The 15,413-nt window shown below is 44.3% G+C and overlaps 1 protein-coding gene across 2 annotated transcripts in view; it reads right to left on the bottom strand.

Moving 5' to 3' along the window:
• ABCB11 (ATP binding cassette subfamily B member 11) overlaps positions 1-7,304 on the bottom strand; it is a 101,633-nt gene extending 94,329 nt beyond the window's left edge. Inside the window, exons 1-2 of one of the 2 annotated variants that reach the window (XM_080671398.1) lie at positions 7,119-7,266; positions 5,187-5,285 (exon numbers count right to left, since the gene is read on the bottom strand). The gene's annotated coding sequence lies outside the window, so the exon portion shown is untranslated. Of the gene's footprint in view, positions 1-5,186; positions 5,286-7,118 lie in introns of both variants that reach the window. The other variant, XM_080671399.1, reaches the window with a different exon arrangement.
• Between the last annotated feature and the right edge of the window lie 8,109 nt (positions 7,305-15,413).

Raw genomic sequence — 15,413 nt, 5'->3', positions numbered from 1 at the left:
AAAGAGCATAACATGGTTTAGGTGTGAATGCCAGGCCAGCTACGGAATATCTGGGGCTATACTTTTGTTTGCTTGTTTTCTTTTTCAGCATTCAGTGCATCAATCTGAACTTTGAAAGTCCACTGTTCCCTTTTGATACACCAAGGAGCCATCCTTCGAAAGTTGTACACTCTCCATTGCTACAGGGCATGCATTGCATAACATTTGACTGTTGCTCAATAGAAATGGAGGCTAGATGCCTTATCTCTGGCCAGTTTAGAAATGGCAATGATGACTTTTGAAAGCCATTGTGCTGAAAATGTTAATTGCTTGCGTGCACCGACAAAGACAATGGCAATTTTTGTGACACCAAGTTTGGGAAGATGCAATTAGATAACAAAATTACTAGAAAGAATAAACAAGGCCTTGCTTGTGATATTTTCCAGAAAAGGCAATGCTTCCAGAATTAGATGTTACATATATTGCTTCATCTATATATATATAAAAAGCCAGCAACCGGAATACCATAATGAACGAAACGACTGGTTCCTATGAAGCCCACTGCAGCCAGCAAACTGGCCCAATTGGGGGGTGGGGCTGGCCAGCCAACCTCCCTGTGGCCCCTCCCCCCAGCTGGCCCCACCCCTGATCGGCCTCTCCCACCACAATAGGGGGCAGGGTCAGCCGGCCAACCTCCTTCAGCCCCTCCCCACAGTGGGCCCCACCCCTGATGGGCCCACACCACCCCAATTGGCCCGCAGACCCTCCCCCAGGCGGCCCCACCCCTGATTGCCCCCTCACCCTAATAGGGGACAGGGCCGGCAGGCCAACCTCCTGCAGTCCCTCCCCCACTTTCCCCCACCCCAGATTGGCCCCCCACCCTGATAAGGGCAGGGCTGGCCGGGCAACCGCCCACGGCCCCTCCCCCTGGCCGCCCCTACTCCTCATGGGCCCCCACCACCCTGATCAGCCCACAGCCACTCCCCCCAGCCAGCTCCACCCCTGATTGGCCCCCCTCACATCAATCGGGGGTGGGGCTGGCCAGCCAACCTCCCATGGCCCCTCCCCTGGCTGCTGACTCCCCGATCAGCACCCCTACCCCATGTGGGGACAGGGCCAGCCAGCCCACTGTCCACAGCCCCTCCTCACGGCCAGCCCCGCCCCCAACAGGCCTCCCCACCCAAATTGGGGGTGGGGCCCACTGGCCAATCGCCCATGGCCCTTCCCCCCTTCCCCCCAGCTGGCCCAGCCCTGACTGGGCCCCGATTGGGGCAGGCCAGCCAGCCAACCTCCCGCTGTCTCCTCCTCCTAACAAGCCCAGCCCTGATCTGCCCCGATTGGGGCCGGGCCAGCCGGACCCCACCCATGCACAAATTCATGCATTGGGCCTCCAGTATTATATTAAGTGTAGAATGAAACTTTGATATATCATTAGACCATGTTTCCTCCCACTGGTTAATTCCCTTTTCCTAAGACAAGATCCTGGGAACATCATATAGCAGATGCTGGAGAATATCTCTGCTAATCTCTGAAACCCTGGGAGTCTGGTTTTCAGGGATAAACAGATTTGTTTTACAGGGTTATAAAAGTGTCTCCTCCTTGCTTGGTATACTCTATGATTTAAGAGTGCTATCTTTAGTCACTTTATTTTTACCCATCAATACAAGCAGATGCAAAGTCATCTAATTCTCAGCACCTAAGCTAACAATTTGTTCTTGAGCTCCCTGAAGCATGTAAAAGGTACTTGGGTATCAGACCTTGCAGGAAGCTTTAATTAGGGTTTCTTAACAATCCTCCTATATAATAAAAGAGTAATATGCAAATTAACCATCACTCCGCTACACCCACAAGCCATGCCCACCAGCCAATCAGGAGCAAATATGCAAATAAACCCAACCAAGATGGCTACGGCCACAGAGAGCAGGAGGGAGGCTTGGGTTTCCCCGGCAATGAGGAAGCCAAGCTTTCTGCACATCCTGGCTGGCCCTGGCCTCCACTTAAGGCTACAAAGTTTCAATTATAGAAGATACATAAATCAAAAAAAAAAAGGCTGCCGCCATGGAGCAAGCAGAAGGCTTGGCTCTGCTCCAGGCTACAAAGTTTCAATTGTAGAAGATAAATAAACCCCAGATCCCAGGGCCTCTGCTTGGGTCGCCAGGGGACATGGCCAGCCTGCAAACCACCACAGGCCCCTCGCCCAGGCTGCTTCATGCCCCAAGGGAACCCCCACCCTGATCTGGGACACCCTTCAGGGAAAACCATCTGGCCCCCACCCATGCACCAGACCTCTATCCTATCTAATAAAAGAGTAATATGCAGATTGACCATCACTCCAACACACAAGATGGCTGCCCCCATGTGGTCAAAGATCCTGCCCCCATGTGAACACAAGATGGCCACCACAAGATGGCCAGCAAGGGAGGGCAGTTGTGGGCAATCAGGCCAGCAGGGGAGGGCAGTTGGGAGGGACCAGGCCTGCAAGGGAGGGCAGTTAGGGGTGACCAAGCCTGCAGGGAAGGGCAGTTAGGGGCAAACAGGCTGGCAGGAGAGTGGTTAGGGGTGATCAAGCTGGCAGGCAGAAGCACTTAGGGGCAATCAGGAAGGCAGGCAGGTGAGCAGTTGGGAGCCAGCAGTCCTGGATTGTGAGAGGGATGTCCACTGGGATCGGGCTTAAACAGGCAGTCGGACATCCCTCGAGGGGTCCCAGATTGGAGAGGGTGCAGGCTGGGCTGAGGGACACCCCCCCTCCCCTGTGCACGAATTTCGTGCACCGGGCCTCTAGTATATAATAAAAGCCTAATATGCAAATTGTTCAACCTCTCACTATGACGTGTGCTGACCACCAGGGGGCAGCATGGAACATGGTGGGTGGTGGTGACACAGCTCTGGCAGCAGGCAGCAGTGGAGGCGCTGCTGGCCCCGATGAGCCCTGACAAGAGTGGGACTACAGCAGGATGGTGGAGCAGGTGAGTGGGTGGCTCAAGGCCAAGGTGGGTGCAAGCGGGGGCCCAATTGCCCCAACAATCATCCCACAGATGGCAACCAGCAGCGGCAGATGGAGGGTGGAGCTGCCGCCCAGCTCCCAGGCACCTAGGGAGCCGGGTAAGGGGGGGGCCAGCCCCAACTGATCATCCCACAGATGGCAACCAGCAGCCAGCAGGCCCTGATTGCCCAATCGGGGCTCGGCCCCGGGCTAGGATGGGGAACACAGATGGCAACCAGCCTCCCACGGCACCCAGGCAGGGGGCTGTGACCTCTCACCGGCTGCTTGGGGGAGGTGGGTGATGGGGATGGAGGTGTGGTGAGAATGCAGGGTGTCTGACAAGCTTGTTCTCACTCCCCTTACTACCCTCCCCTGGAATGCCAGGGCTTGCACACCAGGGAAGCCCCCGCGCTCAGGTGCCAGGTACCTGTGAGAAGCCCATCCCGCACCCCCGTGACATCTTCCAGGTAAGCTGGGCCACAGCCACTGGGACTGCAGGGGCCGGTCAGGGTCTCCATGGGTTTACACAGGAGCTGGTCTACAAGGCTGGCTGTGAGAGAGTGCGCTGCCTGCCCAGTTTCCATGCAGCACCGCTGGGTGGCCCAGAGGCCCATGCTGCACCCCGGCCTCTGATGCCCAGCCGTGCTCACCTCATCTCTGCATGGGGACTTGGGCACTGTGACTCAGGCAGAGCAGGGCATGTGGGGGCTCAGGGGCCCAGGGCCCAGAGGTCAACTGGGTCCTGCCCTTTCACACCAGATGCTGGCACTTCGATTGCTGGCCAGGCCTAGGGAGGGCACCCGTGCACAATTTCGTGCACCGGGCCTCTAGTTTATAATAACAAAATTTTACTTTAACCAACACAAAAGAACTCAGTGTTAAAAAATAAGATACTATGCTCTTTCCTTTTCACTCGGAATTTTTATGAAGTCTCCTAAAACCTCTGGGAACAAATTTCAGGGTCTTTCAGAAAAATATATTTTTCAATAAATTTGAGAATATAGAAGTTTAAAGTAGGAAATCAAGATTTCTAAGCACTGATTGGCAGACTTTAGCCACCTAATCATGCAATCCCCCAAGAATTCTTAATTGTTCATGCCAACACCCATGTTTCTCTTTGCTAAATGGCATGTACGCTATAACCTGTGTTCTACATGTGCTTCTGTTTAACTATCCAAGCTTGAAGGTTTTAATTTCTTTGACAAAATGTGTAATACTATCCACACAGAAACCCACACTGAAGGACAGTCTTCTGACCTTTACTGGTAGACATAGCAAAGAGTTTTCTACCTTAGGACAGTAGCAAGGCAAGTGGATGGGGTAACCTTGGAGGATGTGCCTGGTTGATTCCTTGGGACCTGGTAATCCTTAACATTAAGGACCTGGGATCTTGTCCCAAGGACAATGGTAACCAATAAAGGCTTTCAGGCAAGAGAAGGGTTTGATCACATTTATATATATATTTAAAAAAAATTCAAAACTCTGATAAGGCTTGAGATTTGGGAATCCACACCTAGAGAGAGATACAAGGGAATCATGTTGGGAAGGTCAGAAATCCCCCCAGATCAAGCAGCGGCTCCCGCTCCTTTACTAAGGCCCAGAGTATATTATAGTTCAAATCACTCCCCAGCCAATGTGCCTGAGGTCACCAAAGGAAACAGGCTGTGTGATGTGACACAGCCAAGCCAATGGTGCCCAGGTTCTTGTCACTTTAGGAGATGGTTTCTTGACTCTGTCAGTGTTCAAGGTTTTGAATTTTTTTTGGGGGGGGCAGGGGGGGGCGGGGAGATTTGTTCTGCTTCCCATTCCATTTTCTCTCAAATACTATCTTTAAAACATGTTGTTCTTGCCTAGACTGAATTCAGGAGGAAGAGGCTGAGGATTTTCCACATCCAGACCAACATGGTAAGGAGGAACCCTGACAGCCACCGAGGAGCTGAGGGACAGCGAGGCGAGAGGGCCAGCTCAGGAGTGGAGAGAATACTCTCCTGACTCTTATGAAGTTGTTCCCTCTGTCCCCGAGCTCCACAAACTCCCCTTCCCTGAGCTGCTCAGCGAGAAAAGCGGAACTGCTCCTGCTCCTCTTGAATTTGGAAGTCACTTTCCAAGCCACAAATTTCGATTTTTCTAAAAATCCCTTGCCCTAGCAGGTTTGGCTCAGTGGATAGAGCATTGGCCCAGGGACTAAAAGGCCACGGGTTCAATTCCAGTCAAGGTCACGTACCTCAATTCCAGGCTCTATCCCCGGACCCAGTCAGGCTTGTGCAGGAGGCAACTAATTGATGTGTTTCTCTCACATCGATGTTTCTCTGTCTCTTCCACTCTAAAAATCAATAGAAAAATATCCTCTAGTGAGGATTAACCAAATAAATAAATAAATAGCCTTTAAAACATCTTTCACTGCTGCCATTGAGGAATGTAGGTAGGACTCCTGTGTTATCATCAAACCTAACAAATGGTTTATTTTTCCCAAGGATCATTAAAGAAGAGAAGAAGTATTAACTTATACTAAGAAGCAAGAAAATTGTTATCTTGTAGGTTGTGGGATGATGGTGTGTGTCAACAATGTGGGAGACACTGTCCAGAGATGGAATAAAAATGGGGCCCTTACAGCCCAGAGGGGAAAGGAATACACAGGCATCCTCAAGGGACACACAAACATCCTTTCTTCCCAGAGTCACAGCTGAGATGGAGGACTAAGGAATAGCTCCTCAAGAAAGTGGAATTTAACAGTGCAGTTACTCCCAGCTTTCCTTGGTCTCTCCATGCATAGCCCTTTCATCTTCACAAAGCAACATAGCATTCTAATACTTATTCCTACAGTGGAACTCAGGCATTTTTTAGCAATTTCAGTGTCTTTTAAAACCAGAGTGGGCAATTTTTTTTCCTAAATTACTTCCTAATTCACTCCCAGCATTCATCAGCAAATATTTGTCACCACTACTCTTAGTGGTAGGACTCAAATTATTCAAGGGGCTTACAATCAAGTGGGGAAGGGGTGTGTAAAGAGTTACTCCTCAGCAGGGAAATGGAGGCTTCAGAGATCATTACAGCGTTACAGAGCGAGCCCAGGAGTAACTAAGTCTGGAGCTGTTACTGGGGGTAGGTTGGCGGGTACCTGCACATAGAAAGAACCTCTGTTAAACAAGAGCCTGTACATAAATCAATACTTTAAAAGTTTAATAATAATCACTATTAGATCCCAATATTAAGAGTCTAAGGTACAATCATTTTAATGTGTCTCTAAAATGTCTAGAAAGCTATTCCTTCCTCAGAACATTTAGAAAAAGCGCACTTAATTCTCAGTCTTAAATGTGTATGATATTTGATCTGTGCATTCAGATCATCAGCAACATGTAATTTCTACTAGCTAGGGTAACATAAGAACTAAAATTAGATTCTAGAAACCAACTTTTCCCCCTTTAGCCAGGTATCCAGAGCTCATATTTTTCAGTATCTAATCAGGGGTCCTCAAACTACCGCCCGCGGGCCACATGCGGCCCACCGAGGACATTTATCCGGCCCGCCGGGTGCCGCTGCCTGTCCTGCTTAGCAGCCGACTCGTCCCGGGCCCGCAGTGCGCATAGGAATTTTTTCATAGTTTTTTTTTAAACTATAGTCCGGCCCTCCAATGGTCTGAGGGACAGTGAACTGGCCTCCTATTTAAAAAGTTTGAGGACCCTGATAAATTATTAAAAACTGGGAGAATGAGGAAATGAGCATGGTGTTGGGGAAAAAAAGGTAAGTCGGTATAGTTCTTTATTAAACCAGCACCAGCTTTCTGGGGTAGAATTTGTGGTTATCAGTGCAAACAGAATTATGCTTTCATAAAGCCAAGTTAAGAAACTTCACTGGCATTTTTCATTTTTGGTAGATTATTCAAGCTATTCACTCATTTGTACAACACATCTCCATACACCACAAATTCTCAAGAGAATTGATTCATAAAATAGCATTGCTACAAATTAGGAGTCATCTGTATTGTATATAATATTATGATATCATTCATTATTCTGCAAGTCATATTATTTATCGCATGACAAGAGGCCACCCTTTAGTAAATAAAAAACACAATGCCCCACACAGTGAACTTTAGAGGAAATGAACTTGCAGAAAACATAGGCCTCAAATGCTGTAGAAATTATAAGTCACTTACCTGTGAAAGTGAACTTGAGGAAGCCAGAAGAAACAATGAACTCCACTGTGGAGAGTCAAAGGGTTTTTCCAACTTTGGTGTTCATTATAAAGCATTCAACAGAATTCAAACTTTTTCGGGAACATTATCTATTTGCTTAAGGGTCAATGCCCAGAAGGCCAGCCTAAGCACAGTTCAGTGACATCTGAGAAAAGGTTGAACATGCTCAAAGTAATAACCCCAAACACAGAGTGTGCTGGGGAAATGCTCTGAGGGGTCAACGGGCTATGGAAAGTGTTGATTTGCCTGGGAAAGAGAGGCGAGTTGCAGGCAAGGGAGTCTCAGGGGAGAGTACTGTGATTCTGGCTATATCTGACTCTTCTTTTCATAGATCCTTATTTTTGAAACGTTATTTAAAAACGTAATAAGGCAAAACAAAACAACAACAAAATCTTTAAACTTTATCCCTCAGTTTAGAAAGATTATTCTTGGAAAATCCTTAGGTTGCAGGTCCCCAGATTTTCTAGGAGACCGATAACCTAAAATAACACCTGAAACAGCTTTTGCTCCAATGACCCTTGCACCTGGCCTGAATAGTCAATAACCTCAAGCCCTACTTCAGCTACAGATGCAGTCCTGTGTGAGTAGGTTAATGATTTTTTAAAAGGTTCAAATTAACAGAAATGTAAGTCAAATAAACACATATAACTTATCCAATGGTCTTGTGTTGCCCATATCTGTTCCTCTTCTTTTTTTGTTAATCCCTACATTTTCTCAAAATGCTCTTATTTTTTCAATCTCTCTCCCTGCCTGAGTTAACCCTTGCCTAAGTGTGTCTTATTATGGCCTTCCGTGATGAAACAGCCAACAGTGGTCAAGCCCATGTTGGGTGCCTGGCTCAGTTGAAGTTTTATTTGTTCTACCTTATTTAGGCTTCTCAATAACCCTACAAGTTAGATGCTATTATTGAGGAAACTGAAGCACAGAGCAGTTAAATAAGCCACCCAAGGGCATCTAACTAACAGGTCCAGAGCCTATGCTCCTGACCACCCGATGCTAACATTCATCCACTTGTGCTTTGAAATGCAGTCAGTAGGCCAGTTCTTCTCAGTTTGCAGAAAATCAGGTCAATTTCAACAATAAGTATACATCTTCTCAATTTAAAAATTTTATTTAAAATTTAGCATCCAGACCAGCCAGTGTGGCTCAGTGGTTGAGCGTCAACCTATGAACCAGAAGGTCATGGTTTGATTCCCTGTCAGGGCACATGCCCAGGTTCTGGGCTTGATCCCCAGTGAGGGGTGTGGTGGGAGGCAGTTGACCAATGATTCTCTCTCATTGATATTTCTATTTTTCTCTCCCCTTCCCTTCCTCTCTGAAAAAAAAAGAAAAGAAAAGAAAAAAGAAAAGTTAGCATCCCACTACTGTTTGTCTCTACTGGAATGTAGATATATGATAGTTTATTATTTAGCCCCAAATTCTTTATATTTATATTTTAAAAGCTCAAGATATCAAGGTCAGCAAAGCAAAGGAAGATTTCTTTATGTTCCCTATCTGACCTAGTTTGAGCAGTCCTGGAATGAAATGACTTGTGAGGTGACATAAATGTAATAATATCCTATTTGACACCAATTGGTATTTGACACCAATTTAGACCCAGAAAAAAGAACTTTGCTTTATAAAACCAAAAAGGAAGCACAGCGGCAGGATTGTAAATTTGATTGGGAGAAAATTCTCAATAGAATTTTGCTATCTTTGTTATGGCAGTTATTGACAACTGTTAAAAGGTGAAAATGCTAAGGAGAAAACTGTCACTTCAGAACCAGAGTGGAGCATCTTGCTGGTCCGAGCACCCTAAGACTTCCTTTGTGTGGCATGTAGACCTAGGGGAAGATGAAGCATAGAGTTTTAGAGCTGGAAACTTTGCAGATACAGTAAGTCCTCACTTAACATCGTCAATAGGTTCTTGAAAACAGCGACTTTAAGTGAACCAATGTATAATGAAACCAATTTTACCATAGACTAATTGATACAAATAAGAGTGAAGTTCCTAGGGTATATTTCTGGTCATAAAAACATCGCCTAAACATTGAAATAAATGTGAGCTCCACATACATTTAAGAAAGATGAATAAAAACATTATTTTCCAACCCACTTATCCCCAGTTCGGTGTCACGGTGGCCAGAGCCTCTCTCAGCAGCCCAGGCCATCAGGAAAGAGCCCCCTTGAACAGGACCACACACACACCCTACACACACATACACTCACTCAGTCTGGGACAATGGAGACACACCCATTCACCTCACATACTCATCTTTGAGGTGTGGGAGGCAACCAGAGTCCCCAGAGAAAATGCAGACATGGGAGAACGTGCAAATTCCACACAGACAGAGGCCCTGTCTGGGAATCAATTTTTTCCTCCTCATCAACTTTGTAATGAAATGACATTGGGTGAAATGATGTTATTCAAGGACATGTTGTTTTTCTTCTCCGACCACCTCATCTTGTAGGTGAGAAAAGTAAGGACAAAGCAGCAACCTATCCTGAGCCCTTTGGAGGGTTAATGGTGTCTTCCTTTTCTCCTTCAGTCTGGCCCCTGACAGGCCTTAGGGAAGAGAGTATCGAGTTAATCACTCCTAATTTGTTTCAGCAGTGGGCAAGTTTTCTTTACGATTTATGGTCTGAAAATGGATAAGGTTACATTTCCTGCTGTCCTCCTATTAAAACAACTACTTTTTGAGTGCTTACTATGTGCCAAAACTGTTCTAACCTCTGGGATGCAGGAAAGATCAAAACAAATGAGAATCCCTGCCCTCTGTAATTTACACTCTAGTGGGGCAAGGAGTAAGCAATAAACAAATAAGTAAAACATAAGTGAAGACAGACAAAGAAGGGTTTTCAACGCCAGTAGAATGAGTCCCAGTCAGTCTATGACTGGAACTCCAGTTCAGGGGAAGTCTTGCACATGTACACCAATGATAGACTCTTTAGCTTGATCATCACCACCATGGAAATCAATGTAAGTTGTAAAAAGCCAGATTGACATAATATAATTGGCTGTGTTTTGCGGCCGAAAAAGATGTCTAAATTAAAGCTTCCTTGGGTAGTTTTGTGTTTTTAAAGCAAAATGTGTAGAAGGATACAATTTCTGTAGTTTAGCTCAATTCAGAGGGAGGTAGAATGGAGCAGTGGAAAGAGCACAAGATCCCCTTTGCTCAGTGTACAGTCTGTCCCCACCCTATGTCATGGCCTTGGCTCCTGGAACTCCTCCAAGCACCACTTGTTGGGCTATTTAGAGTGAAACATTTGACACATACAAAATTTATCATGGTCTTCAAAGCATGGTTTCTTCAAGATGATCATAGGGACAAAAGTTGAAAGTAGTGAGTTGAGTAACTTCAATATATATTTTAGATGTTTCTGTTCCCTCTATAGAAATAAGACCATTTAATCACACTCTTAACAAGTTGTAATTTACAATTATCTAAATGATATGTATACATTGATCTTACTTATCTACTTCAGCACTCAACACGTGGTCAGCATTTCCGTTTTTGTTTACCTCTCTAGTGAAGAAAACTGGCACAGACTAGACTTCACTCATAAGCAAATATTTTCTCATATTTTTAGTGTAGTTCTTATCTATTCCTAAAGGCTCATCATTGCACACATCATGTCAAATACTAAAAGAAAAATTTATAAGGGAATATCAGTAATTGGAGAAGGGAGAGGAATAGGTGAACTAAATAAAAAAGAAGAAAAACAGAATAAAATTTATTAATAAGTGGTTGTGCCTATGGTGTTGAGTAGACATCTGAACTGTCAAATTAACTCATTTCTCACTGGAAAGCGGCAAGCCTGCCTGAACCTTTGGGCGGATTGAGCATTCATGCCTCAGCTTCTTAAGGTGATGCATCAGTCTTGGAAACCATTCCTTTGTTGGGATATTAATAGTCAAGCCTAGGTCATGGTGATCAATGCTAAGTAGTTATATTTTTAAGGTGTGAGTGGTATCTATTACTCTTTAGCCTAAAGCAAGGCAATTCATTCCTAATACAACCTACCTTTGCAACAGTAAATCAGTTTCACCAAATTAGTCAATCATGTCTTTAGACAACAATCCCAAAGCCCCATAAATCCAAAATCCAGTTATCTATATAAGCTTTTCAATCCAGATGGATGTTGGTAAACTAAAATTTTTAACTTTGAGGGGAAAAGATGAAGGGAGCCATATTACTTTTATTGCAATGTTGCAACTGGCTATTCAGAACTCCCCACTTCCACTCTTGCTAACTCTGGGTGACTCCTTAATACATCATGAGACATAACTTGTGAAACTCTGCTCTAAAGTAGTCAGCTAGCCCTAACCGGTTTTGCTCAGTGGATAGAGCGTCGGCCTGCGGACTGAAGGGTCCCAGGTTCGATTCCGGTCAAGGGCATGTACCTTGGTTGCAGGCACATCCCCAGTAGGAGGTGTGCCGGAGGCAGCTGATCGATGTTTCTCTCTCATCGATGTTTCTAACTCTCTATCCCTCTCCTTTCCTCTCTGTAAAAAATCAATAAAATATATTTTTAAAAAAATAAAAATAAAAAATAAAGTAGTCAGCTATCTAGACCTGATTCACTAATTCATTGCTTCTCCCTTGGGAATGTCACAATTTTTAATAATAATAATTAAGAGTGATTAACGCCGAAACTGGTTTGGCTCAGTGGATAGAGCGTCGGCCTGTGGACTCAGGGGTCCCGGGTTCGATTCCGGTCGAGGGCATGTACATTGGTTGCGGGCACATCCCTGGTGGGAGGTGTGCAGGAGGCAGCTGATCGATGTTTCTCTCTCATCGATGTTTCTAGCTCTCTATCCCTCTCCCTTCCTCTCTGTAAAATATCAATAAAAAAATATATTAAAAAAAAAGAGTGATTAACTAGGGGATCCTGGTCATGAGCATCAAACCTCAAACTTAGGTAGGATAAAATGAATAAACAAACAAACAAACAAACAAACTGAGGTTGGCAGCCTGGTCTGATAAAGATGTGGGCTGCCATTACACTGAGGACTCTTTCTCAGTTCAGCCCAAGAGTTTCACCAGACCTCCTGTGGGAGCCCACACTTACCTCTCCCAGGATGCAATTACTCATCCTTATCTTTAGACCACAGCCCATCCAACCTTGGCTGATTTCCCACATCCTTATCTTCTTATTGGGTATGGAAGTGTGGTTGCCTGCATTCTCAGGAATTCATTTCAGACGCTCACATGTTATTATGGGCATATCAACTAATGATAGTTCTGGTGTTTATTTTCTTCTGGGCTGTTATATATGCCTTTATTTTTATTTTTTTAATCCTCACCTGAGGATATGGAGAGAGAGAGAGAGAGAGAGAGAGAGAGAGAGAGAGAGAGAGAGAGAGAGAGAAACATCAATTGGTTGCCTCCCATATGTGCCTGGACTGGGATAGAACCCACAACCTTTTTGCTGTACTGAGCCATCCAGCCAGGGCTATGTCTTTATTTTTAGTATTAATGAATGTGGTGTGTGTGTGTGTGTGTGTGTGTGTGTGTGTGTGTGTGTGTGTGTGAAGCAAAAGCAAACACATCATGTATCATATTCTAAGTTATAGTATTTGCCTCCAAGTCAGAATTTAAGGACTTATTTCTGGTGACTATGAGGTGACATACTGAAAAATGAAGAGCCACATGCTGAGGATAGCAGGGTGGAGAGGTGGAAAGAGCCTCAGCTTTGATGATATGACTGAGCTACTGAACCGACCTTGAAACGAAATGCTTCCAGATTTCATATAATGTGAAATAATTGCTTTTATTACTTAAGGCATCTTTACTAGGATATTCTTTACTGTGCAACTAGATATATGCTATCTGATATCCTTATCATTCCTAGATAGCTCCGGAAACTACATTGCATTATTACTTTTTGAGGGGGTATAGGAAAACACATATCGAAAGACACACGCATACACACACAATTTTAGATATTCTGAAGATATGATCATAAGGAATTCAGAAAATAACACAAGAAAGTAAGAAAAAAAGAGGAAGAAACAGTCTAAATGACTCTTCAATGATTCATCTCAAATCTTGATTACAATGACTTCTCGTGGTTTCTCTGAGTGATTCCCCACCTAAGTGACTACTGACTTCCCTCCCTCCCCCTGACTCCTGGTGTGTCACTGCCAATTCAAATCTATTAAAACAGGAAACCTTTTCCCCCTCCACATTTCTACTTGTTGGCCCTCTTTCTTATAAAATATCTGTAGTTAACTCAGTCAGCCCTTCTGGGTGACAAACTTTCTATCCCGGAGCCATGGTTAACCGCTAAAAAGGCTCTGGTGTGAGACATGTTGCTGTGACTTAAAGCCTGGATTAGCCACATTTTGCATGACCTTAAGGTTGAGCTGGTTTCTCTAACCCAGGGGTGGGCAAACTTTTTGACTCGAGGGCCACAATGGGTTCTTAAACTGGACTGGAGGGCCGGAACAAAAGTATGGATGGAGTGTTTGTGTGAACTAATATAAATTCAAAGTAAAGGAGCGGAGGGGAGAGCAAGAAAACCGGATAGAACAGCCGGATCCGGCCCGTGGGCCGTAGTTTGCCCAAGGCTGCACCACTGCTGAGATCCTTACAGCTAATTAGAGCTAAATTTCCTATGCCATTTAAGAAAATATCAAACTAGCTGACTACTAAGCAAAAGAAATAGAGATTGTAGGGATCAACCAAAAAATACATTCTTCACTAAAATAGCTTAGAAAAGTCATTCAACAACCAACCACAACCCACAGCAAAAAAGAAAAAATCACACAAGAGATTCTAGAAAGAGGAAAACCTGATTTTCAGAGTTTTCAATGGAGAAAAACTATGGCCTTTTCAATGAAGGATGCTGGAACAATTGGATATCCACCTACCTTTGCTTAAACTTCTACTTAATTTTCAGAGCTTCTCTTATGTCCACTGTTTCTTAAAAATGACCAGGCTACAATAACCCTATGCCTAAGAGACATATTTTTGGTGGCAAATTCTGCTCCCCTACACTCACGTTTGGTGGTTTGTGCTGGCAAATGGCTGTGCCACAGGACTCCAGCAACCTAGCCCAGACTTCCTATGGTGGCAGCATTACAAAAGGCAGTTTTTTTAGCCTGTCCTTGCATCACTTCTGCCAGTGCCCCATTTTCTGAAACAAGCCATGTGGCCAAACCCAGATTCAATATGGGAAGGGACTACACACAAGGGAATGGTTAGGGAGGGGGCTTGTCCATTGCTGAAACAATTTACTACCAACTTCAACCAGATAAAGATGCTTAAATAGTATAAACTTTAGGAATGTATTCTAAGTAAACAATCAGAGGTATGCAAAGACGTTCATTTAAACATGTTCTTCAAAGTATTTTTCATGATAATGGAAAATTAGAAGCAGTCTAAATGCTCAATTATAAGAGGTTAGACAAGCAAACCCATATGGTAGAATATAATAAAACTTTCTAAAAATCATTTAACAAAAGAATATTTATTAATATCAGAAAATGTCTGCAATAACATTTAGAAAGCTGCCAGCTCCTGGTACATAGTAAATATAAGGCGCAACGTTCATATGGGACATTTACTTAACAAATGTTTGGCACTGCACTGGAGGGCCACTGATAGCTGGGAAGTTAACCTGCATTAGGGCAGATCTACTTCACTATGAGACGTTGTCTGTGCTCCAGCCGACCAACTTCAGCAGGGTATTATGACAACACCCCTTTTATTTTTGGTAAGTTTCGTTAACAACATGGCGATTTCTAGAATGTGATGTTTGGCACTCAGCTTAGTGTACAGGCAGTTTGCTTTCAAACAAATAATACCCATCTTACATATAAATAACAATGTGTAGTTATATCATGTTTTAAACTTTTTATAATAGAATATTTCAAACATACATAAAAGTAGATTAGAATTGTGATCTCCCATGTACCCTTCACCAGCCCCACCATACATCCATGGCTAATCCTGGCTCAGCCACACCTGCATCCTCTCCTGCCACACCTGTAGATTTTAAAACAATTTCCAGCCATCATATTATTTCATCCATTAATCTTTCAGTAATTAACCTAAACAATAAAGGCTCTTTTTTTTTTTTAAGCCTCACCTGAGGATTTTTTAAAATTGATTTTTAAAGAGAGAAAAGGAGAGAGAGAGAGAGAGAGAGAGAGAGAAAGAGAAACATCAATCAGTTGCCTCCCATACATGTCCCAACCAGGGATCAAACCCACAACCTAGGTACGTACCCTTGTGGTAGGAAGTTAGACAGGCATGAGCAGAGCAAGGA

The sequence above is a fragment of the Plecotus auritus genome (assembly GCF_963455305.1).
Source record: "Plecotus auritus genome assembly, chromosome: 5".
In the NCBI taxonomy this organism is placed as follows: Eukaryota; Metazoa; Chordata; class Mammalia; order Chiroptera; family Vespertilionidae; genus Plecotus; species Plecotus auritus.
This window is presented reverse-complemented; position numbering and strand designations above follow the sequence as displayed.